This window comes from Oreochromis niloticus, linkage group LG2 (genome assembly GCF_001858045.2).
Source record: "Oreochromis niloticus isolate F11D_XX linkage group LG2, O_niloticus_UMD_NMBU, whole genome shotgun sequence".
In the NCBI taxonomy this organism is placed as follows: domain Eukaryota; kingdom Metazoa; phylum Chordata; class Actinopteri; order Cichliformes; family Cichlidae; genus Oreochromis; species Oreochromis niloticus.
Genome location: NC_031966.2, coordinates 3,482,129 through 3,507,910, shown reverse-complemented (window position 1 = coordinate 3,507,910; position 25,782 = coordinate 3,482,129).

Below are 25,782 nucleotides of genomic sequence, written 5' to 3'. Positions count from 1 at the left end.
AGAACTGAAGAAGCTTCTCGGATGAGAGGTGAAACGTCTTCAAGCAACCTAAGAAGTCCAGACGCTTTTCTTTCCAAGCTCCTTAGACTACGATGACCTGGATGGACATCTGATTTGTTATTTTCATTTTTTTCCATGAAAAAACGAAAATAAGAAATCAGGAAGGAGACAAAAACTAGTTTCACAGTAGTCTTTATTAGCAGATACCCAAGTATATTTGGTGAGTCATTTAATTTTTTTAAATTTTCATTTTGAAAGTTAATTGATTGTTATTCACATATCCCTTAACCTTCTGGTAGCCTCACTGTTTCATTACTGACAGACTTACTGGCCAGGTTGCTTTTATAATGGTGCTTGTACTTCCAACTTCTTAATTTTCATCTTCAGTTGGCAATATTAGTGCTTGTTCCTTTTGGTGGGTCTCCAGAGCAGAATCTATTTATTTATCTATTATTGAAAAAAAAAAAAACATGCTGTACTTGGGCACTTAACAGAGAGGAAGAAAATATGAAGGTTCTCTGTATGAGTCACAGCAAATCTTAACTTCTTTGTAGAAAAAGCACAAATTCCTTGAGTTATATCCTTCTACTGACGCAATGTTGAGATGACATGCAAATGGATTTGAACGAATCACCAGAGGCTGGTTCAGATGACATCTGCACTAAGTGTAAGTGTTTGAAGTCAAATCATGTTTTGACTGAAGGTTTTTAAAGGAGGTAGAGCATGGCTCTCTAAAACACTTTGTGGAACGGTGTCAGTTATATCCACAGCACAAAGGTAAGTACACCATCTGAAGCTCAATAAGTCAATCTGAGAGGCAGAAAGGTGACCTCATTAGACATCATGGCAAAAGAAGGCTGTAGTGGATTCAGAGAATACCTTTAAACCACTTGTCAGGACAGACATTTTGGGTGAACATAGTAACATTTCAAAATGATGGAAAAGAGCCATATAATCTGATAAATTATAAACCAGAGATTAGCAGCATTAACCAAAAAGTGTATATAACAATACCAAGAAAGAAGAGAATGATAGTGGAGATTGTGGGAAAGGATTTATACTGTGACCTCAATCTCACTTACAATTTATAGAAGCCTTTCCATTAAACGAGCTTTGTGGAATGCATCATTAACATGGGTTAATCACTCAATGACTATGTCTAAGAAATATATAGCATGTCAATATACAAATATATATGTAGAGAGAAACAGCAACATTAATAACAACAACATTAATACACATTTATTAGTTGCAGAATTAAGATTCCTTTTATATATGTTCACACACACATACACATATATATATTAATAAAGTGCCAAATCACAAGAACAGTCAGGTGTATGTATCACAGCTCAGGTGTATTTATACAAATTTGAAAGTTGTAATAAGAATTTTTTAACCCAGATGAATTTGTAGGGTTGCACGTGGAAGCATCAGGGCCAGGGCTTGGTTAACGATGATCGACTCTGGTGCTGTTGAGGAAACAGCACTACTGCAGGCTGAAGACAAAGGAAAAGTAGAGGCCTACGGATGCAGTCTTCCAAGGATACAAACCTTGAATTTGGAAAAAGCTCTTTTCTCAGCAGTGTACGCCAACTTCCTGTTGCTGTATGGCTCTTCTTTTTTTTTCTTTTGGGTGGAAAGCAGTCTCCACTGGTTGTACATCACCTGCTTTCCAGTCTGTCAGTTTGTTCATCTATTTCTAGATCCTCACGTCTTTTTAACCCAGTTTGACTTGACAACTGTAGTGACACCTGCTATGATGTATGGTTTGAACACAGTGGCACTGACAAAAATACAGCAGGTGGAGTTGGAGGGGGATGGGATAAGAAATTAGTACATCAGAGGGACAGCTCAGGTTGAGCAATTTGGAGACAAAGTTAGAGAGGCAAGGGTGAAATGATTTGGACATGTTCAGAGGGGGAAGACTGAGCTGCAGGGCAGGAAGAAAAGAAGAAGACCTCAGAAGAGGTTCATGGATGTAGTGAAGGAGGGCATGCTTTGGGTTGATGTAATTAGATTAGATTAGATTCATTAGAGCTCTGCAGCTATGCCTTTCTGCTCTCTGAATGAACCTGCATAAAGTTACATGATAAGACTCAGTTGTTGCAACTGAATTTGATTTTATGTCTCTTTATAACCATTTGAAATTATGACTGAATATGGAGAAGAAACATTTAACCACTTGTTGAAGAATATTTGTGTGCAGGCAGTGTCTTGTCCGTGTTTAAAAAAAAATGAAATGTAATAAATTTGTTAACCCTCACCTCTGAAGGCCTGCGGGTCTGTAGCACTGAGAGTTAGAGCATTTTCAAAATACCTCAGGGGTCTATCCTTAAAGCCTGGAGGGTGTGATTACCAAAGAATCACATGAGACTACATCAGAGAGAGCAGCTCTGGCAGTAACCAGCAGGAGAAAGAGCTGTAACAGCGCTGATAGCATAATGCAAGAAATAAACACCAGCACACTGGTTGTGGTGGGCAAAACAGCTCTCTGTAAGAATTTCTGAAATGCAAGAGTCAGTGCAACATACTGTCTTCCATGATTTTAAGCTAGTCTGTATTATCATTATTATTATTATTATATTACTGTCTCACAATAATGCATATCTGAGAAGTTTTGTTTTGACAAGATTGCCATTGTTAAAATGTTGCACTTACTATCTTTCCGTAAGTTTTCGCTTCATAATGGTACTAAAAGTACTTTGTGATTGTTAACAAATCTAAAGAAGGGAGCGGTGTTCTAGGAAGGCTCTTTCCTTGTAGTCTGTGATTATGTTGGCTGTTAGCCATCCATGCTGAGCCTGAGTCATTGTTGGCAAACTGGCTCTTTACCCTGACAGCCTTGTTGAGAGCTGGGTTCTGACCAGGTAGTGGTAATCTTCGTTTACCTTCCTGTGTGCCCGAGTCTTGAATTTCCACAGGGTCTTACCCTCCAGCCTGGCTTAAAGCTCTGCGAGTTAGCTTTGCAAGGCAGGTAACACAGACAGACAGGTATCACAGGAAGAGTAATGGAAGATCACAAGTGAAAGTTGTTAAAAAAAACCAAACAGATGGGATAGCCATATAGTTGTTTATAATGCAGGGGTCAGTTTTTGGCTATTGCATCTCCAACTATGGACCGTGTGAGAGTTTAACCTGTAAAATCAGCACATTAAAAAGATGCAGTTTTGTGATTAAAAGGATATAACTGTAGCTCAGGTGGTAACGCAGGTCATCTACTCATTGGAGGGCAGGTGGTTTGATCCCCGACTCCGCCAGTGTACATGCCAAATATCTTTGGAGAAGATACTAACCCCAAGTTGGTCTCCAATGGTAGGGATGGGAATCGATAAGAATTTAGCGATTCAAATTACATTATCAATTGTCTTTGGCTCATTGTCACCGCCATCTCTAAGCAGCATATGAATCATATCATATCAGTTTTTCCCCTCTTTGCTGTGGGGTCATTACTCAAAAAAGTTATTACATATATACATGTTACACACAACACTTTTTGTAGAGGAAATGCAGTACGTTGCATTTCGTCACAGTGATTCTATAGAAACATGAACAGGTAGAATCAGAGGCTGCAGCCTGACTGCTCATCAGTTTGTTACCTGCTGAAGTTCAGCAGCAGCTGGCTGCATCGCAAATGATGGCTCACTTTATCACGGCTCTGAGCTCGGGTGTCAGCATTTGCTCAGCTTTAACATCACTCTGGGTTCTTAGCTAGCTTAGTGTTAGCATGCTGTCTGTGCTTGCAAAGAGCCCCGTTGTGTTAACAGTGTAATGCAGTTGTTTCTTTTTTTTTTGCCTGTCCCGTTTGGCTCTTTTGCCATCAGAATTATTGTATAAAGGCGAAGAAAGATGCCCAACGGATTTACTTTACCAAATGGACTATCCCAGCCTTGCCGTAATGGTCTATTTGATTCACTTTTTATTGTTTATTTTATTTTATTTTCACTTGCTAAATACGGGACAGACTTGACTGGGGAAAAGAAAGGGGAGAAAGAAAGAGGGAAAGAAAAACAGCGGGGAAGAGGAACGTGATAAAGGGCAAAAAACAAAAAACAACAAAATAAGCAGACAAAAAATACATATATCAATCACCTGGATCACCTGTTGAGAAAGAAAAAAGAGAAAACAAGCAGAAAAAAAAGAGCAATATAATAAACATCATCACGATGACCTATGGAAATATAACAGTAAATACTAAATATTAAACATTATTGTGCAGCACGTGAGATCGACAGCGCACAGTGTGCTTTGAGGTAGGAGCCAAAAAGGGTGTAGTTTGTGTGTGTGAGCACCCGTGTGTACACCTGTGAGCATGGACGCGCTTGTATTTAAAAGGTTCCTTCATGTAATGATCTGCTAGAGGGTGTGGGGGGCCACTGCCCCGTCCTCCAGGGCATGACGCAGGTATGGAGGAGATCAAGACTCCAGACATCCAGAGGCCCCCAGAACACAAGAGACCAAGGAAGACCAACAGAGGGGCAGCCGCGCCACTATCCCAGAAAGAGCTGAGGAGAGCCCCAGATGAGGGGTCACTCAGCAGCCGCGGAGCAGAAGCCAGGGGGGGTTGCAGTGACATGCAGTGATATGTATGTGTTATGAGAGTGTGAGTAATGTGAATGTCTAAGTTGTGGGATAAAATTGAGGCACAGGCAGCCAGAAGGGGACAGAGGGGCGGGGATGCCTCCCCTGCACCCTGGTGACACACCTTTACCCCAAGGCCCTGCATGTGTGGGTGATTGTGGTGGAGCGGGAAGAGGGAGGCAGCTGGAGATGGGGAGGGAAGGAAGGGAGGGCAAGTGACCCCTCCCTGGGCCAGCTCCCCTGCTGACCCCAGTAGGCACCCCCATACTCTGCAACCCACCAGGGAAAGGGGGCCCAGGCCCATCCGGACCGGGGCCCAGTTCAGCAGTGCCGCCCGGCCCCACAGAGCCCGGGACAGCCCGCTCGACCCCACCACAGAGAAAACTGCAACCACCCCGTCATCCACTCATCTTCCAGACTACACAAGACAATAGACACCCAGGCTGAGATCTTCCTCCACCTCTCCCATATCTCCCCCTCCTGCAGAGTGAGTTCCTGGAGAGAGGAGACCTCCTGCAAGATGTAACAGCCTCCCCCACCAGTTGAGGAGCCCCCCAGGTGGCTCGATGCACTGGCGGCACCGTGCGGGCCCCATACACCCACCCACCCACAACCCCGGCAACACATCAACCAGGACCCAAGCCCCAAGGCCCAGCCAGGGCCCCAGCCCAGAGACGGAGCACCCCCAGAAACCCATGCCCGTCCCGGACCCACCCAGGGGCAGCCAGGTTACCAGGTAAGTAACCCACGTCCGTCAGCACAGACCCTCCCCTAGCCCCGCTGCACGCAGCCACGAGGAAACCGTCACCTAAGAGCCAACAGAGCCCTTTATAGGCCATGACCGCAACCCCGGGTTGAGCCCCCCAAAGAAGATGCTCCTGGGGAATCCCCCGACGCCCCAAGCCTGTCCCTACCCCTACACCAATCACAACAGCGAAGGTGGGACCAAACTATGACCCCCCCACCCCCACTAGGTGATGGAGCTGATCAAAGGAGCCCAGAGCAATTGATCTGATGTGGTGGCAGAGGCTGTATCAAGACTAATGTAATCTAATAGATAATTTCTATATTGGTTAGAATTAAGATTATTTTTATTTTTCCAGTTCATGAGGACTGTTTTCTTGGCTATGCATAGGGCAGTGAAAACCATATGGGCTTAATTCTTTTCTGTAGTGACATAATCTAAGCTGCCCAACAAACACACTAAAGGGGAAGTTGGAATGTTACATTTCAGACACTTCGATAAGTATATCATTCATATCATATCATATCAAAACTTCTGAACTGGTGGACAGAACCAAACAGCGTGGATATAATTATCCGGTGAATTGGTTTGACAGTGTGAGCAGTTGTTGGTAGACGTAAAGCCCATCTTGAATAGCCGATGACCTGTATAGTGTACTCTATGTAGTATTTTGTATTGAATTAATTGAAGACTGGGATTTCTAATTAAATGAAAGGTTTTTAAGCAAATCTGAGACCAGAAGTTTTGGTTTAAGTTAACTGATAAATCCGCTTCCCATTTTGCAATAGGAAGTGATATTGATTCGTCTGTTGTAGAAAGGATTCTGTATATTTTGGAAAGTAATTTTGGGGTTTTAAGAGTAAGAAATTGTACCACACTTGGTGGTGTTTGTAGTTCAACTTGACCCGGTTTAAATTTCTTTTTTACTATGGATTTAATTTGTTGATATTCTAAAAATCTTTTCTTGTTGATCCCATATTGTGTAACTAGTCTGTCAAATGGAAAACATTCTGTTCCTTCTAATATATGTTCTAAGTATTTGATTCCTTTACCACTCCAATCTGCAAAGTTTATCATATTATTGTTTTGTAATATGTCAGGGTTGTTCCAGATAGGTGTACGTTTGCATTGGATTAATAAAGACTCTGTCAATTTTTGAAACTCCCACCATGCTGTCAGAGAAGAGCTGATGTTGACGCTTTTGAAGCATTCATGTCGTTGGATGTTTGAGCTGATAAATGGTAGGTCTGAAATCTCTAGATTATTGCAAAGTGCTTGTTCTACATCTAGCCAAGGTTCGTCTAAGAAGGTATGTTTTAGCCATCCTGAGATAATTTGAACCCTGTTGGCTAAGAAGTAGTGCTGAAAGTTAGGTAGTTCTAATCCTCCTTTATCCTTGGTCTTTTGTAGTGTTTTTAAGCTTATACGTGGGGGTTTATTTTTCCAAAGGAATTTGGACATATATGAATCTAGAGATCTGAACCAATCTTGTGGCGGTTTAGTTGAGAATAAATAATTTATTTTTGGTAAGACCATCATTTTTATAGCGGCAACCCTTCCCATGAGTGATATGGGTAGACATTTCCATCTAGCCAGATCGCCTTCTACTTTCTTTAAAAGTGGGATATGGTTTAATTTAGTTAGATCTGCAAGCTTGGGAGAAACATTAATACCTAAATATTTTATATTTCCCGATTGCAGTGGAGTAGAAGAAGAATTATGGAAGGAGCAATTAATCGGAAGGACTGTAGATTTTGACCAGTTAATTGAGTAATCTGATATTCTTGCAAAAGAGTTTATCAATTCAATCACCCCAGAGATATTGGTTTGTGAGTTTTGGAGAAAAAGTAACACATCAGTAACACATCAAGGCTGATTTTTGGTTCCACGTTCTTGCATTTTATGCCCTTAATTACTGAATTCTGTCTAATTGCTGCTGCTAGTGGTTCAATAAAAATTGCAAACAGTGAAGGGGAGAGTGGGCATCCCTGCCTGGTGCCCCTCAGGAGACAGAAGCTGGAGGATTTTTGGTCATTTGTTTTGACATAAGCTGTTGGGGAATTGTATAATATTTTTAACCAGTTAATGAAAGAGGATCCAAAACCAAATTTGTGTAAAGTTGCAAATAGAAATTTCCAGTTAACTCTGTCAAATGCTTTTTCTGCATCTAAAGAAAATATTGTAGTTTTGATGTTTTTACTGTATGAGTAGTCTATCAAATTAAGTAATCTACGTGTATTTGTTGATGAGTGCCTACCTTTTATGAAACCAGTTTGGTCACGATGAATTAAGAGGGGGGTTATTTTCTCTAATCTCTTTGAGAGAGCTTTGCAGATTATTTTAAGGTCTACATTTATAAGGGATATTGGACGATAGCTTAAGGGATATACAGGGTCTTTGCCTGGTTTTAGCAGGAGATTGATGTTTGCAGAATTCATATTTGATGGAAGTCTGCCCTTTTCTTTGATTTCCAACAACGTTCCGTAAAAAACTGGTGCTAGAATCGTCCAGAATTCTTTGTAGAATTCTGCAGGAAAGCCGTCTGGACCTGGAGCCTTATTATTGGGCATGCTTATCAGGGCTTCCTGGAGTTCACCTGGCGTCAGTGGTGAATAATTGCTTGAGTGTCTAATAATTTTGGAAGAGTTATGTTGTCCAAAAACTGATCAATTTCCTTTTTAGATGGGTTTATTTGTGGTGAATACAACGTTTTATAGAAATCCCTGAAAATGTTGTTTATTTTTATCAGGTCATATATTGTGTTCCCAGATAAATCTTGAACAGCACATATAGATGTTTTTTCTTTATTTATTTTTAGCTGGTTTGCAAGAAATTGACTGGATTTATTACCATGTTCATAATTTTGTAAGCGTAGTCTTTGTACTAAGAATTTTGTTTTTTTATCAGTTATCTCATTTAATTCTAGTTTTGTTTTGCGTATTTTGTTCAATGTTTCCTGATCTTGGTGGGACGCGTAGGCTTCTTCTAGGGATTTGATGTTTTTTTCTAATTCCTGAATATTTTTGTTTTCTTCTTTCTTTTTATGTGATGAGAAAGAAATTATTTTACCTCTCATCACGGCTTTCCCTGCTTCCCATAGAACAGATGCTGAAGTTCCGGGAGTGTCATTATAGTCTAAATATAGAGTCCATTCTTTTTTAAAATATTTAATGAAGTCTTCATCTTTAAGCAGTGATGTATTAAATCTCCAGTTTTTACTTGGCGTAGTATTATTCTTGTACATTAGTGTTAAAGATACAGGAACATGATCACTGACAGCTATAGGGTGAATCTCAGTGTCTGAAATGTCACTCAGCAGTGAGCTGCTGACCAAAAAATAATCCAGACGAGAGTAGGAGTGATGAACGTGAGAAAAAAGTATATTCCTTACTGTTGGGGTGAAGGGAGCGCCATGCATCGCAAAGACCAAAGTCGCTCATATACTGTTTAATTATATTTGTGGACTGCCAATTACGCTGAGTTCCTGCTGTATTGAGTCTATCCATTTCTTCATTTAGTCCAAGGTTGAGGTCGCCTCCAAGAACAAGTGTCCCATCTAAGTGTTCAGAGAGTGCACTGAAAAAAACGTGAAAGAATGAGGGATCATCAACATTTGGACCATATACACTTACAACACATAGCTTTTTATCAAGTATAGATAGTTTAATGATTAAGAATCTGCCCTCTGGATCTATAACTGTATCGAATACTGTGAAATTAATATTTTTATGTATTAAAATTGCTACTCCCCTTTGTCTAGAATTATAACAAGCTGAGAACACATAATGCAGTTGTTTCTAAACTGGAGCAGTCTCCACTTTACTTTTATTTTTATTGAATAAAGGGATGAGAGTGCAATAGTAATGTTCATATCCATGCTGGAAACTTCACCACTAAAGTGCAAGAACCGATAAGAACAGGTTCTTCATTCCCATCCCTATTTATCTGAGTATGAATGTGTGTGGTAGATAAAAAGCACTTACATAGAAAGAGCATAGAAAAAAAGTGCTGGTATGAATGGGTGTGAATGATTGAGGAAAGTTGTATTGAGAGTACTCGGAGTAGAAAAAGTGCTATATAAGAACGGGTCCATTTACCATTTACCAAGTCCACAGGGAAATAATTCAGCCAAAAGAGTTATATACAGGGGCCTGCAAAATAGAGCTTAACAGACTCAATTTGATATATTTGATGACAGTCTAAATTTAAGACCAAGCTGTTAACAAAGACATTTGGAGAATTACAGGCCTATAGTCCAATACTCTGTCCCAAGTCCTAGAAATTTTGTTTTATCTCTACTTCTGATAATCTGGTTGGCTTTAAACGTGAAGATGGCACTAATGCGTTTTGGGTTTGTTTTGGGGTTTTTTTTTGCCTTATAACGCATTTTATATTGATTATAATAAGAAAGATTTCATGATTTGATGAGGATTCATATATCCCACCGACCCTTTGAAAGGCTTGGTTTGCATAAATTAAAAAAGTTTCAAAAAGCACATCTTGGATTTCTTTTGAGAATCTCAGTTTTGTGGTATTAACACGAGATAATGTGAGTAAAATGAAAAGATTCACTTTGCCTGTGTTTGTGTGAGTAATGGAGTTTGACAGTGTGATATTTTATCTTCTTTTCACATTATATACAGAATGATTTAAGCAAGGAAGACAGAAAACTTGATTTGTTTTCTGCCGTATTTGTTTTTGTTTTTTTCAGTGTATGGTTCCACTCATATTTACAGTGTGTAATGAGACTGAGGCTATTGGACTATTACATAACCGATGATCTTTCAGATAGAGAGGATCTTTGTAGAGAGTGCTATAAGTTTCAGAGACAAGTGTCGATGTTGGCCTGTGGCTATTTTGGGTATTATACTGTGACTGTCCTTCTATGCTACTCATCTGTAGTGCTGTTGCAAAAAAAAAGGCAACTTTCAGAGACCTATACAGATTTAAACTGACAGCATGAGGCTAATGAGAGGTTTTAGAAGCAGCAGGTCATGCTAGCAAGTGCTGAACTAACACCTGCTCTAAATGCATCATTGTGGAAGTATATTTCTAATTTAAGAAAGTGCTAATTTAAGTGAAGATTAAGTTTAAACTTACAGAAACTATTAGTCTGGATGTTGTCCCTCATACAGTCTGAAGGCTTCTTACTTTTTCTACCACTTATTCTTCCCTTAACTTTAGAAATAAAATGCCCTCCCTATCCATATTTCTCCATTACTGTCTTTTTTTTTTCTTTTGTTGCATCTGGTTTGGTGTTTATAGTGTTTTTGGAGCTCTATTTTTTTTTTTCCTTTTTTATCCACTTCTTTCCACAATATGGAGTTATTTCAGCGCCAGTCATTCAGTCTGAGGGGCAACAAAGGAGCCAGGAGCCTGAAATCGATTACTTTCTCAAGGCAGAGTGTACAGATACCTTCTTTGCTGGTATCACTCTTTTCCATTACTGACAATCCTCTTTCCCTCTTTTTCTGTCTCTAAACCTGTTAATCTAGCCACATCACTGTCCTTTTTTTTTATCTCTCCCCAAAATGTTCTCTGACCTCCTGTCCCCTTCTATTACTCTTTCTTTAAGGGAATACTTCAGCTTTTTGGAATATGTAGCCATGTCTTTTTCCAGCAAGAGCTGGGGAAGATCAATATTCATTTTATGCCTTCAGTCTAGTGGTATCTTTCGGACCTCTTTTAGCCTAGCCCAAACACTGGTGTGTGTAAAAGGTGCACACCAATGACATCTTGGCTCTCTCAACTAGACCAACCAGAGCAGTATAAAGAAACTTCTTTTGGAAGTTCTCTAATGCATGAGAAGGTCATATTGCAGGCTTACCATGGCTAATGTTAGCAACCCTAAATTTGGCAAACAACACTTTACTTCAACTATGTTACAGTTTACCTATGAATTGACTTGAACACAAGTGTAAGTCCAGGTGAGTCCAGTTAGACTGGTCTAATATGTGAGATATGGATGCATCAGTAGAGCTATATATGGTACTGCTGATTAGCATTGCTGCTAACTTTGCCCAGGGGTCATCCCCAAAACTGCCACTTTAATAAATAAATTAAAAAAAACATCAGTAAAATGTTGACAGGGCATCTTCAGTTTGGTTTTTACTCTATGACAATGTTATGTATGTATAGGCGCAAACTCTAAAAAATTGTTTATATGATAGTGTTTTAATGTTAGATCTGACAAATAAAGAACAAAAAAGAACATCTTCTGTATTTCATGAGGCTAGGAAGTTTATGAAAGGACCTCATACATTTATTAAAATGCCCCAAAAGGCACCAACATCAGATACAATATAGTGACAAAAATTGACAGAATGGAGGTCTAGCAGAGAGCCATTGGTGTTACTGAATGGACATACCTTTAACTTGAAGCTCTAACAAACTCCAAACAGGTGAGTTCCCATATCTTTCTTTGTGTTTTGGGGGGGCTTTGGCACTTGTTTTTGCACTGTAAATAACACGATCTATATTTTTTGAAAGCTTGGCATTTTAATGTGACTTAATGGCAGCTTTTTCAGTTGATTTTAGATGGCCAAACTGGGGGTTTTTTAACCACTTCTGCACACATTTTCCAACCCTTGAGCCTGCTGCTTGTGCAAAGAATATGAGTGAGACAGGAATATGAGGGTAGTGAGACTAGTGAGAGTAAGACTAGTGTGCATGCTCAGTTGGCCATTCAACATGCAGGCAAACCAAGAAGAGTTATGTGCGCAGCCTCAGTCTGATCCAGCTTAGTTCCTGTTAATAGTCTTAGCCATTTGCCATTACTCCATTGTTCCACGTATGATGCATTTTTAAAAAAAATCTTTCATCTGTCCTTATTTAAAATTACTCTCAAAACAGAAGCAAAAGACAGTACTTAGTGTTTGCATAAGCAAATGGTATTAGCAGTTGCGCAGCGTACAACGGGCCAAGCGAGACAAAAGACTACTTCTGTCAAGCTCACATACAGTATTTACACACTTCACAAACGCAGCAGACCCACTTGCGGAAAAGGCCTCAGTACACAGTTAGTATCCATCAGCTATACACAGCTATAAGTTGTGTTTGACTGTCAGACACTATTTGTCAACCTGCCACCTGTCTTTGGTCTACAGGTGTGAAATTACAGCTGGCACCTTCCTTCCGTCTCACATGCCTGACATATTGCACACTCCACCACAAAGTCCTTGCTTCACTACACACGCTTGTTTTGTCTCTATACTCCAGACCATATAACCATGAGAGAGACATCTTGTTTATAGAACATTTAACATAGAGTACAGTAGACCCTTGGTCCATTGCACATGCAACAAATGGCGCGCTTCTGCGACACTTTGAGTTTGTGGGGCCAAGCTTACAGTAGGCTTTCTTGAGTTACAGTTAAATGAGGAGAAGAAAAGACAACAAAAACAAAAAAGGTTCTCTCAGCGGAAAACTCGCTCATGAAATTTGTGTCTGCTTGAATCGAACTAAATTAAATTCCTTTTAAAAGAATGTAATACCATAAACATTTAATTAAACAGCATGGCCCAACGCAACTGGATACACAGTAGAGATAGATAGAATAGTTTTTGATATGTAATTTTGATATGTAAATGTAACTATAATAACAACAGAAAAGAAAAACTTAAAAACATCACATTTTCATGAATATCTCTATGTCTACACAATGTTTATGCTCGAAAAGGAGTAGGATGAGACACAGTCGAGCTCATTTATTTTAGTCACATTTTACTATTATGAAGTAGTTATTAATCAATAATTTATTTAATCAGTCTGTCCTCAAAGATGGAGCCTCGGTTATTTGCCTGTTACCAATTACTACCATTCTTTAGAAAAAATGTTAAAAAGTGCCCTGACTTTCATCATTTTCTCCTGAAGTATCACTAACTACTGTTATACCAGAAAAAAAATCAAACAAGAACATCCAATACTACTAGACCAACACGTTCTCACTCCCAAAGCGTAACATTTTACGCTAGGTGACAAATCGTCAACATATTACGTTTTCGGGCACCCAACGTGTTCCTACGTGACGACATCGGAAAACTGCGGACACATGAGAACCGTTTGGACTCAATCTACACATCTTCGCTTTCTCCCTTAAAATCGCTTGGGAAAAGACTATTTCACGTCATTAAAGTGCTGGTTAAGATTAGGAATAAGGTTATGGTTAGGTTTAGGGATAAGGTTAGGTTTAGATTTAGGGATAAGGTTAGGTTTAGGCGTAGGGATACGGTTATGGTTAAGGCTAGGAATAAGGTTATGGTTAGGCATAAGGTTATGGTTAAGGTTACAAATAAGGTTATGGTTAGGCTTAGGGATAAGGTTAGGTTTCGGGCTGCAATACAGGGTTGGAACCCGCCGCGTACCATAACAACGTGGAAGGTCACCTTTCGCGTTCCTCAGGAACGCCGCGGGACGTGACAAAACGTCGGGATGTTACGCCTCGGGAGTGAGAACGGGCTCACTAGACTGGGAGCAAATTGTAGCATGAGTGAGTTGTTTCAAACATTTCTCTGTTTTTTATGTTCATAGTGGTTTTTTTTCTGGTGTTTCTAGGTTTATCGTTTGGCTCTGGTTTGTCTGGTGAAGGGTTTTTTGGTGGTTCTGAGAGGGACTACTGCCAACTTTGCTGGCCAGAACGGTGCTGGTACAGGACTCTGGTCTGACTACAGTCTCCAGTCAACCAACTTGCAAGTTTACATGCAGTCAACATAGACATGAATGTTCAGGGTGGAATTGTTATAGAGCATAAATAAGAAATAGAATTGGGTACAGAACTTTGACGTTTTGTGGATTAGAGAAAATCAAAAATAAGTTCAAAGGTATACATGGGGGCTCAAATGTATGGCATATTGGAGTGTATGTAACTTTGTGGATTAGAAAAAATCCAAATGAATCCAAAGTTCTGCACCCAATTCTTTTTTTTTAACCTCACTGAAGAAACAGTTGAAAAAATAATTAAAAGTTAAAAGCCATGGCATTCGTGTGAATGATGTAAACTTTTGAGACTCTAAAGGTGGAGGAAAAACACAGACTATACAAAGTGTTGTTAATCCATTTTGTATCATGGAGCCAGTCTGGCTGTAGGTATTCTGAAAAAAGAAAGCAAAGAACTGAATACGTGTGATGAAAACTCAGAGAACCACAAAGAAAGGTAAGAACACTAACTGCACACTTCATCAGTTATTCAGTATCCAAAATGAATTGAAAGGGACATTATTGGATGTTAACAATCTTCTGAGACACACAGCCATCTAATCTGTCCATGGCACTTTGTGCTGCTCAGTTAATTTACTATAATGATTTCCCACAGCTAGCCAAGGGCCTGCAGTTGAGAATGAACTGGGAATTTAATCTGCCTCTGGTCCCTGTTGCACTACTCAAAGACCTGTGATTCTATCAAATCATTTGATCCACATTTTCTGTTGTCTGTCTGTCCAAGCCAAGCAAAGAGTTAATAATTTGATGCAGTTCAACATTAGGCCTTGAAATGGAAAGTTATTTTCAAAATACAGCACACGGGAATGAAGGAAAAGTATAAACTCAGTGTTTACAGAATTAACACTGAGTATTACAGAGAACCTGTAGCTTTCAACGATGGCCTGCTAAAGATGTTTGCTGGGGTCAACAACTAGCATGTCATTTCAGCTGTGTTACAGAGCATTTAGCAAAGTTGGTAAAAGGCACCAGTGCTATTAAGTGATGCAAATGATTCCAAAACATAGATTCATTCCTAATAAAAGTTTTGACCTTTATGTATAAAGAGATTATTATTCCAACATTATAAGCACAATATAAACTCACCAGCCAATCATTTCAGCTCATTGTCAACACAAACGCAATCAGTAAGCCACATAACAACAGCTCAGTACATTTAGGCAAGCAGACATGGTCAAAGGGATATTTTCTTGGTACACTTCAGGCACCTTAATACCAATTAAGCGTCATTTCAACACCACAGCCTACCTGAAGATTGTTGCTCACCATGTCCATCTTTTTATTGTTGCTGTGTGCCCATATTCTGATAGCTGCTTCCAGCAGGTTTCAATCAATGATAACCAGATTTCTTTGAGGAATACTGTGTAACTGTCATTAAAAAAACTATCAATGTCTACCATTCATTTGTGTGATAGTGTTTTGTCAGGTAAAGTGATGATTGTCTAACTACAGAACCTGATGTACATGTGAAAAATGTGGTGGTATATCAGTATTGCAGTATTAAGTTTCAACACAGCATTCTCTTTAACACCTTAACATTGTCTAATGGGAGACACACTTTGCGTACACTTCCTTTTCCCTTTCAGAATAAAAATAGACTTTTCCTGTCATAAGGCATTTACAAGTACTTAGCTGGCAATTATGGTGTCTCCAGTATGACAAGAATGTGGAGTCAGCCCCTGAAAAAATAAATATTTTAGTGTAGTATTTTTGGCTTGTGGAAGAAAATGTTTTTTCTTGCAGTCTTGTAATCTGTTTGGTCTTAAATTGTACCTCAAAAAAATGTTTATCATCTGACTTTTTGTTTCTTTTTATTGTATGACAATTTAAAAAAGGGTCACTATACCATTATTTTGTCATTATGTTATTATTCCTGGTCTGACAGACTTATCTCTTCTAGGATACAATCTATAAAGACAATGCAGTTGGCCCAATAGCTGGAAAATTACTTGACAGTGAATTACCAATAATCCAGTATTAATTGTTATGATGTGATGTATCACTATGTGCTGATAAGTTACCAAAAACCCCAATGCCAAAAAAGCTGCAACACTGTGAAATATAAAGACCAGCATGTAATGATTTGCAAAACTCATAAAATCACATTTTATTCACAATAGAACACAGAAAAGAAGCCACATGTTTAAATGAAACATTTTACTGTCAGGGTTCGGTTGTGTGGCAGGCACAGTCAGGACCCATGTGCAAGACTCCAGAGTCACACTTGAACTTAATGCAGCTTTATTGCTGGACAATACAAACTTAGAAACTTGCAAACAAAATCATGACAAGCACCAGAACTGATAACTTGAAAACAGAGCACACAGCATGAGGGAAGATATAAAGATATAACAAAGAACTGAGTGAAAGTGAGAACTTAAATACACACATGAGGTAATGAGAGAGATGGAACACAACTAGGAAAAACTAAGTCAGGCTAACAAAACGGGAAGCAAAAATGAACATAACATGCAGACTGTCAAAACATAACAGGAAGAAACACATGCTGAGACTAGGACTAAGACAACTGGACTTGACACTGGGACTGGGGATCAGACATCTTGACCTGAAGGGAGAAAACAGACAGACCGTACATACATAACTGGGGAGACAGAATGAATAACAAAACACAAGGAGCACCAAAGTCCAAAAACCAGTTGTGGGGGTCTGCCAGGCCATAGGGCAAGACTGTGGGACTAATGCCAGCGGCGGAAACAATAATAGTCTGGAGGCCAGAAACCAGCAAGATATCTCAAAAAAGCTGGAACTGGATCAAGAAAAGACTTGAAAAGAAACAACAACAAAGAAAAAAAACTAGTGGAAGAACATTGTGTAGCTAATTAGTATAACTGGCAACAGGGCAGTAGATGATTGGGTATAAAAAGAGCAGCCTGTTTCTCAGAAGAAAACCTAGGCGGCCTACTATGGCTACAACAGACTATCATTCCTGGAAGCAGGATCAACTTTGCTTCACTATGGCTCCATTGAAATCTGTATGGGGACAGTGTTTTGAGGGCATGCCTGTGTCCCATGAACAGTTATTCAAGTTGCTCAAGTTGAGTGGCCAGCAGCTTTTTCTGGTTGTTTGTGTATCCGCACCATCAACTGATGGTAGCCCAGCATGCTAGACAAACTGCTGTAGGCTCTGCTTCCACTGCTTTAACATCAGTTACTAACTGCACATCATGTGGAAACAGAGCTAGCACTGTAAATGAGCCCTCTGTGATTTATCATCATAACAGATGAGCTTCCTCTTACTAAGCAACTTGGCCAACATGTGATTTACAGGAATTAAAGTGCAGTGTCTAAAGTTTTTTTTATAACTTCTTTAGCATGTCAGTGAATAAAAACTTGATGATAGATGGGGGTGTCAGATTTTGTTATTAGTTTTTATTTTTAGATATGTTTATTTTAGTTTTTGTTTTTAATATACTTTAGTTTCAGTTTCTAGTGCTAGTCTTGCATGTTTCAGTTTACTTTTCATTGCTTGAAAGTATTTTGCTTTAGTTTATTTCTTAATAGTTTACTATTTAGTTAGGTTTAGTATTTTATTGTCTGGAGAACAAATGCGTAAGGTAAGATTTAGGAAAGTCAGTACAGGTTTTAACATAAAAAACAGACTCTTTTGAAAGCAGTTTACTCTCATTCTTCTTGGCATCCAAAGTCTTGATAAACACATCCATTAAAACTTCATCAGGTGAGTTATTACAATTCTTACCAGAAAACCATTTCAGTTACTTAAAACTTTTCTGAAAAGTCTATTTTTCATTTTTACTTTAGTTAACTAAAAAAAAAATTTCCACATGCAAGTTTAATTTAGTTTGGGTGGCACAGTGGTTAGCACTTCTGTCTCACACCTAAGATCCTGAGTTCAGGTGGGGTCTTTCTGTGTGGTGTTCAGAGATGGGCAGTAACGCGTTACTGTAACGCGTTACTGTAATCTGATTACTTTTTTCAAGTAACGAGTAATGTAAGGGATTACTATTGCAAAAACGGTAATTAGATTACCGTTACTTTCACGTAGGAACGCTGCGTTACTGCGTTACTAAAACCGTGATTTTTTGCAAGAGTGTCTCATGACAGTGACGTAAGCGAGTGCGACGTTCGTGACAACAGCTGTCTGCAGATCAACAATGGATATCGAGTGCGGAGAGAGTATGAGCATACAGCGTTTAAAGCGTGGAAGTACTGACCTTATTTTGAGTTTGATTCCATAAAAAGTGACAAAAACATTAGTGTCCGTTGTGCGTGGGAAGAAAACTTCTTTTTACAGCGAAAAAAAACCCCTAAACTTCCAAGCAAGCACCAAGTGCGCTACGAGAAACTCGCGGATTCTTCCACTGACCGCTGCGGCACACCTGCACCAGGGTAAACCTCCGCCTACCCCAGTCCTGCTTTACAGGTGAAAATAGAGCAACAGGACTGCTAGTCTTTGATTTTATTTATTTTCTGCTGTGTTTTACTTTCATCTATTTGAAAGAGTGAGTGTAAACACAAAAACATATTTTATTTTATGTGCTGGAATGTGCAGAAAATAGGTTTAAATGTTAAACAAATTTCTTCTAGTCAGAGAATGTTGCATATAATTTAATTTTTGCTTGATGCATAAAGTTAAAAGATTAATGAAACTTTCCACACATTCTCCCACTTTAAGCTCACTCAGAGAACTGCAGTGCTCCACCTCTGGGTGGAGCCCTTATCATTGCATCTGCTGTCTACATCTGGTGGTGATCTAACAGGTGTACAAGCCGTGAGACCAGTTTTCCCGTGCTTCACTCGCGTAGGTCAGTTTGAAGAAGAAAAGAACTCCACGGGACTCCGATGTAAAAAGATGTAACAAAAATTTATTCCACAGTTTGCATCTTACAGGAGTGGTCAGGTTTAACTTCAAAACTTCCTCAACAAAATAACCTACTACGGTAGGAAAACCGTGTGGCTCTGTTCTACCCTGCTGCCGCGTATAGCTTATACCGTGTTAACTCTTTTTCTCTCTCCCCCCTCCCGCACCGCATGCGCTAATTTGCATACATCGGTGATGCCCAGATTTTACTATAAACACGAGTCTTTAAGGCACATGTATCCATGATACTACGTAACCAAACCAACACAGCAATAAAATAATTTTAGTTCCACCATAAACATGCATTTACTTCCTAAATTATTAATTACACAAACAAGCTTAACAACAGCGAAATATAAATACTAAACATATGAACTATCTTAACTTGGCTCCCACAAACAGGTGATCAAACTTTAAGACCAATGCTCACAACTAGTCTTCACTAGTTCGTCTGCTAACCCACGTTAGTGCTTGGCCATCAAGTTTAGAGAGTACATAAAGTTCCTGTTTTGCTTATCTTGTGTCGCCTTCTGTTCTAGTTTCTCACAGATCTCCATTCCTCCAACCTGGCAGCAACCTTGCTCACCTGGACGCTGGTCAGCTTTGGGACACTCACACCACTGGTGCATGCTCTGCTTCCACTGCTCACTCAGCATTCCACAGACATTTCTCTCACTCTGTTTCAGTGACCACGAGCTACAACTGCTTCCGACACTGACGTTCTCGTCTCATGTTTCCTGAACTAAAGCGTTTTGTCTTCTGTTCTGTAAATAAAGTCTTGTTGAAAACCTACCAGCATCTGAATTTGGGTCCATTTCCATGCCCTGGCCTTTGCCGCTGTAACAGTTTTCATTGTGTTTTATTTTACTTTTTAAAAAAATATAGTTCTCCACTGCTTCTCATTGTCAGCTAATGGTAAGTATTTAATATTTAGGTGATCACTAAAGAAGTAATAAATAAAACTTCTTAGGTGCAGAAAGGTGAAAGCATCCAGTGCATCAGTAAATAATAAAAGACAGGCATTAATGGTATGTTTTAATATGTTTCAATTTGTCCTCACAAACTGAAACACACATTTGTGCCCCTGCTTGCCTTTCTTATCGGCCACTGAACTGATACATCATGTCTAACAGCTACTGTACTCAGTTCCCAGATCTTTATGGACTGTCGTTAGATTATTGGGTGCCACACAGTGGCAAATATGGCCCTGTCCCAACTTTTTGGGAGAACTGGGGGCAATTACATTCAAAAAGATGCTGTTTCTTAAAATGGTACATTTTCTCACTTCAAATATTTGATGTGCTTTCTGTGTTCTATGGTGAATAAAATTTGGATTTGTAGATTTTTGCTAATCACTGTATTCTGTTTTTACATTTTGCATTTCACATAGTGTCTCAACTTTGGGATTGTGTATTTTGTCATTTATCCTGTATAATGTGTAGGCTTCTAGGCCCAACTGTGCAGTTCAAACACAGCTCTGGACAAGTTACACAGTTTCATATTACTTGAAATCTAATGCCAGTCTTGTCTGGGAAGTCTGTTCCATGATTCAATTTAGTCACACTGGTATAACCATTAATATCACTATTATTGGTACATTTTCAAAAACAAGCCATGACAGAATGGGCAGGCTGGAACAAAATGTTATTTCCATGTAACATACCTCCCTGTTTGATACTAGGCAGCAGGAGGCTGTAGTGATGCCACTAGCACCCTGGGGAGAAAGATGAATTTAATTTAAAATCAAACTCATACTGCTGCACTGTGTACTGGTGCCAGCTGATGTTCCCGATGACTTAAAACACAACATCCAAGCCTCAAAGCTGCAAGGTGCTCAACTTGGTATAATAGCTTCCCTCTACTGCAGTTCTTTAAACATCATGTAATCAAACTGGGAAAGCAGTAGTAAAGAATATGATCATCATCATCTGACTTTAAATGCCGTTCTAAAGAAAAAGTAATTCCAGGAATCACACTGTGGAGGTTACTGTGTTCAGTAACAGCTGATCAGGGATTGTTATTCTAACTTTATCAAATGTTCCCATCCACATGGGAGGGTGAGACATCTAGCTTATGCACATGCTCCAACAGTACTTTGAATGAACACTAAAAATTACACAACAAATTCAGATATTTAAACTGATTATGAAGTGCCTGTTTACACCTCTACTACAGCTGGATGGTCATGCTCTTATACTTTGGATTGAATGGTCACACATGACATATATCTCTGTTCTATTGTATTATTGTATTTTTAAACTGCATCATTTAATATAATATCTATTTTTTTTAGAAAAGCAGCATGTGAGATTTCTTCCACTTAAACTTTCTGCAAATTTACATATTTAATATGTGTCTAAAACAAAACCCTTAATGGGTTGCCAATCTGGTGGATAATAACCCTCCAAGGTCACAAGATAAAAATAATCAGTCTAATTGGGATGCATCAAGAACTGCTTACTTACACAACTTATTTACATTAGAAATATAGGGCTGGGGTCATTACCAATGATGATTTATACCTCAAAAGATTAAAATACTTTTTTGATGACCGCTGTCTTATCCTTGTAAAACCCCCCAAATTGTGCTCAAGGTTTGCAATAGAAATGTCAGAAAAATAAGCTTAAACATAGACCTCAAACTGTTTGTTATATTACTGTAGATAGTTTTATATCAAAGCATAATTTTACTGCTGTTTTTGTTTACAGATGTGCGATTTTATACTAATATTGAATCTATCTTTCATCACATCCACTGAAAATAAATTATTGATCTAGAAAAAAAACTTACTGTTAGATTTGTATTGTGATTGTCATTTATGCTTAGAAATATCTGCTTATATATTCTTAGAGTTTTATAATTAGGTGTAGATTGGTAGAGGTTTGATCCTTAATAGTCTGCAAGCTTTGTGTGCATTCCAGAGCTCTCTGACTTTCACACCCACATTTTAGGAGCATGGGAGAGGTCGTACCTTGTCTTATTGTTTTATGGTAGGATAAACGTATCTATATCTGTTTTAGGCTAAGTGCCTTTTGTTTAGATGGACCGCTAGACTCCTGGCACCAGCTTTGGGGAGTCACATTCCACACACACACACACACACACACTCACAAGGTATTCTTTGTTCACATGTATACCTATATAAGAGGTCATATGTTAATGAACCTATGCATATTCATGGGACCACAATAAAAGAGCAGTGTTACGGGGGAGCGGACGAGAGCAACTGGGGTCAAGCGAAGGAACGGCGCCTGTCCAGTTCTCTCCCGTGCACGTGAAACATAAAGAATGTTGCCTACTCGTGTCTTGCTTTGCTGTGTAATTACTTTGCCTTCAATGTTCCAGCGAATAGGTTCAAGCCACAAACCTATCATTAATTGGTCCTTCGAGCCGGATCCCTGGAGTCGGCATTCACCGAGGAGAGAACCCTGACGTCAGCGAAACGTGAGAATTTGTCATCGGGCCGGTGGATTAGCTGTCTGTTTTCTCTCTTCGATGAATGACGATCGGCGGGATCCGGGGCTGATATTACACGCTAAGCAACACCGAGTAAGTTTCAAGTCTTTGCCACTGTGTGCGGCAAAGCACACATCCACTGTGTGCGGTTGCGTTGAAAGTCTTTGCCACTGTGTGCGGCAAAGCACGCATCCAGTATGTGAGACTGCGTTGAGAAAATAGGCCTAATTTTTGTTGTTTGTGAGCGAGGATATTTGTTGTGTTGTGTTAATGACTGCGGAGCAGGCGTGGTCTGGGACACGGTTGTTGTTGTTATCATGGGTTCCTAAGCAACCAAGAGTGCGTCCGAGCGTGACAGACGTTTATGCTGGACTTCGCTCCTGGGAGCGCACAGTATTTAAAAAAAAAAAAAGAAAAAAAGAAAAGAGTGACGGCTCCTTAGCTGCGCGGGTTCACGCGAGCACAGTCGCGCGGGTTTCACGCGGACCTGAGCCGTGCGGTTAATCGCATGCTTATAAATGGAAGAGATTAAGTTTTCAGAAAACACAGCAGCCTTGAAGAGCGTGTGGAGAAGGCCAGCCCACATCAGCAGCAGTTAAGCTATGCTCTGGTGAATGGCTTTCCCCCACCCTTTGCTGACACAAAATGTTTAGATGATTGCCCTGATCAACAACGGCCTGTGCTCCAGACCATTAATTTAACCGGTTGTTAAAAGTAATCTGCATTAAGCTTAGGGTTGCTCAAATTCTGTACAATGACATATGAGATGAAGTAAATTAGGCAAATATTTAAACTAATTACGTGCATAGAGGCACTTGACCTGTTTGAAAGACTGTCGCTTTATTATGAGCCATTGTTGAGATATAGAGCACAGCTATGAAAACAACTATTATGCTGAACCCTGTATGAAGCAGCTGAAAACTACATGATGGAGAAGCTGAGTTGAATATGAAAATGTAAGTCTTTGCCACTGTGGGCAAAGCACGCAACCACTGTGTGAGATTGTGTTGCTGTCTCTTCTGAGCTGATGAGCAAGCTACACATTATCAGATCGGGAGCTGGCTGAGAACTCATCAAAGAGAGAGAAACAGAACTATGATAACTCGAGTATGTAGCGTATCCGTGAGTTCAGCTTCTTCTTTCAGATGCGCAGCAGTTTTCCTGTATCTTGACTCATGTGTGTAGAGTGTTCGTAGCATCAGCATCATGTTTTTGTTTATTTGTTTGTTGGGTTGAAAAATAATTAAATAAACTTGTGATCATACTTATGGATCACCAATGGCACATATCATCAGCCATATGGTCTATTTACGCAGATGAAAAAAGTGAGTGTGAGCGTGCCTGACGTCGCAGTGTGTGTGTGTGTTGTGTAAACGTAATTGTCACAAATTGTGAGAGCGGTGATTCTGCAGGTCACCAGCTAGTGTAAAGAAAAAAAAGAGTAAAAAGAGACAAAATCTACATTGTAGATGAAAAATCATAGGAAAAAGGTTTTGTGTTTATTAGCCAAGAACAACTACAATCTCATTTTCTGCTTTTAAGAAAGGAGAGTTCTGTGTGTTGGTTAAGCAGTGATAATAATAATGGAAATGTCTTAGTTTTGTCACTTTCAGATGAAAAGCAGACCTGGATCGATTTTCCACATGCAGCGGTCGGAAGAAAGTTATAGTTTAATATCATTGGAAACGTTCAGGCCAAGTTTCTGGCTAACTTATTTACAGCACCATGTGTCCTTCATCCTCACAAGCGAGCTCTCACTCCTCCCTGAAGACAAGGAATGCAGTTCCAAAGAGCAATAACATGGCAGATAAAGAGACAGCAGCAAAGTCCTGAGCAAAGAGACCCAGCAAGCAGCAGCAGTGTGGACAAACAGCAGTGGAGAAGAAGAGCAAACCATCATCCTGACTGATTGGATGAATGACACTGTGTTTCCAACAAGCTGCAAAGTCACTGTGCCTGTGAAAAGAACGTTTGAGGAGAACTGAGGAGACTGTTGGAGGTTGACATTTGCCACTTTCGGAGTAAAATGGCAAGTAGAGACAGTGGAACACAGGACAAAGCTGAAGAAGAACTGCCGGCTATTGGACTGTTGAAGTGGGAGAGGACAACAGAGTGAGAGCAGTAGGTGAGAACACAGAGGAATGCTGTTGTTTAATGTGGGAAATCAAAATTTGGGTTAGCAAACCTGGGGAAAAGAAAACTGACTGCTTAAGTGGAAAATTGTGAAGGAATCTGAAACACTGCAAAAAGAAACATATACAAAATCACACACACAAGCAGAACAAGCATTAACCCTACTAACACAAACACAAGAGAGCTCATGAAGATTAGGCACCATCTTAAGCATGTGAGTCTGTTTATCATCTTGTCCAAGTCACTTCGTGTGATGAGAAGTGATGCAAAGATCAGTGGACTCATAGCACATTAGTTAAGAAAGGATCAAATAATAGCAGAGGAGTGTGTAGGAAAGGCAGCTTTAAGAACATGCCCTGCTGGAGATGCAGCTCCAGAGACATTGATTAAACCTGAATAATAACAAACACACATGCAATGAAAATCAGCTTGTTATCTCTCATCAGTGTTAAAATAGTGTAAATTTAACAGACACTTGTTATCAAATGCTGAATTTATCTCATGCTGACAGTTAACTCTCTAGGTTGCAGGACAACAGTTTAATTTTTGTGAAAAAAAAAAGAAAAGATTCTGGTTTGATCAACCAGTGATCAGGCAATAAATTTAGTTGTTAATATAGTAAATTGGGAGATGCTTTCTGCCTGATTGATGCAGCACAAGTAATTTACTGTATGAGGGAAAATTCTATTTTTGTGATAATATTTTGAACATGCATTTCTGTTGTCCTGTCAACTTAGTGGGTTAATAGCTGATATGCAAATTGGTTGATGGTTCTTAGATTAATGAAAGGTGATTGAATTCTAGCACGAGTGAATGGGATGTGTTGGGGTGGAGACTCTAAAACACTGAGTTTCCTGTTGTGATGTGCGAGTGAATCCTGCACCCAGATACACAACTCTGAATACATGAGAACAAACTTCTTTTGCGAAATGCATGACAACATGTCACATGTTTTATGATGACGGGGAAAAAAGGAAAACTAAATAAAATTTGTGGCCTAAATGAGTAAAAAGTACAGACCTGGGGATTAAAATTCATAGCTAATAAGACATGAGGCTTATGTTGTGGGTTGTGCGGCTGATGGTTGGTTTGGAGTTTATCTAGCTGATGATTTTTCTTTTGTTGTGAAGTTGAGCCTGCCAATTAGTATGATGGTATGATAAATCATGCTAATGGTATGATTTACCCTCCTGAGATGAGGAGCATGTGTCATGACTGAACAAGGTCTTTTTATTTTAATATTTTCACAGTGCACTGAAAGTTTGGTTTGATGATCTCGTTTGGAGCAGATCTGCACGATTAGAACTGAAGC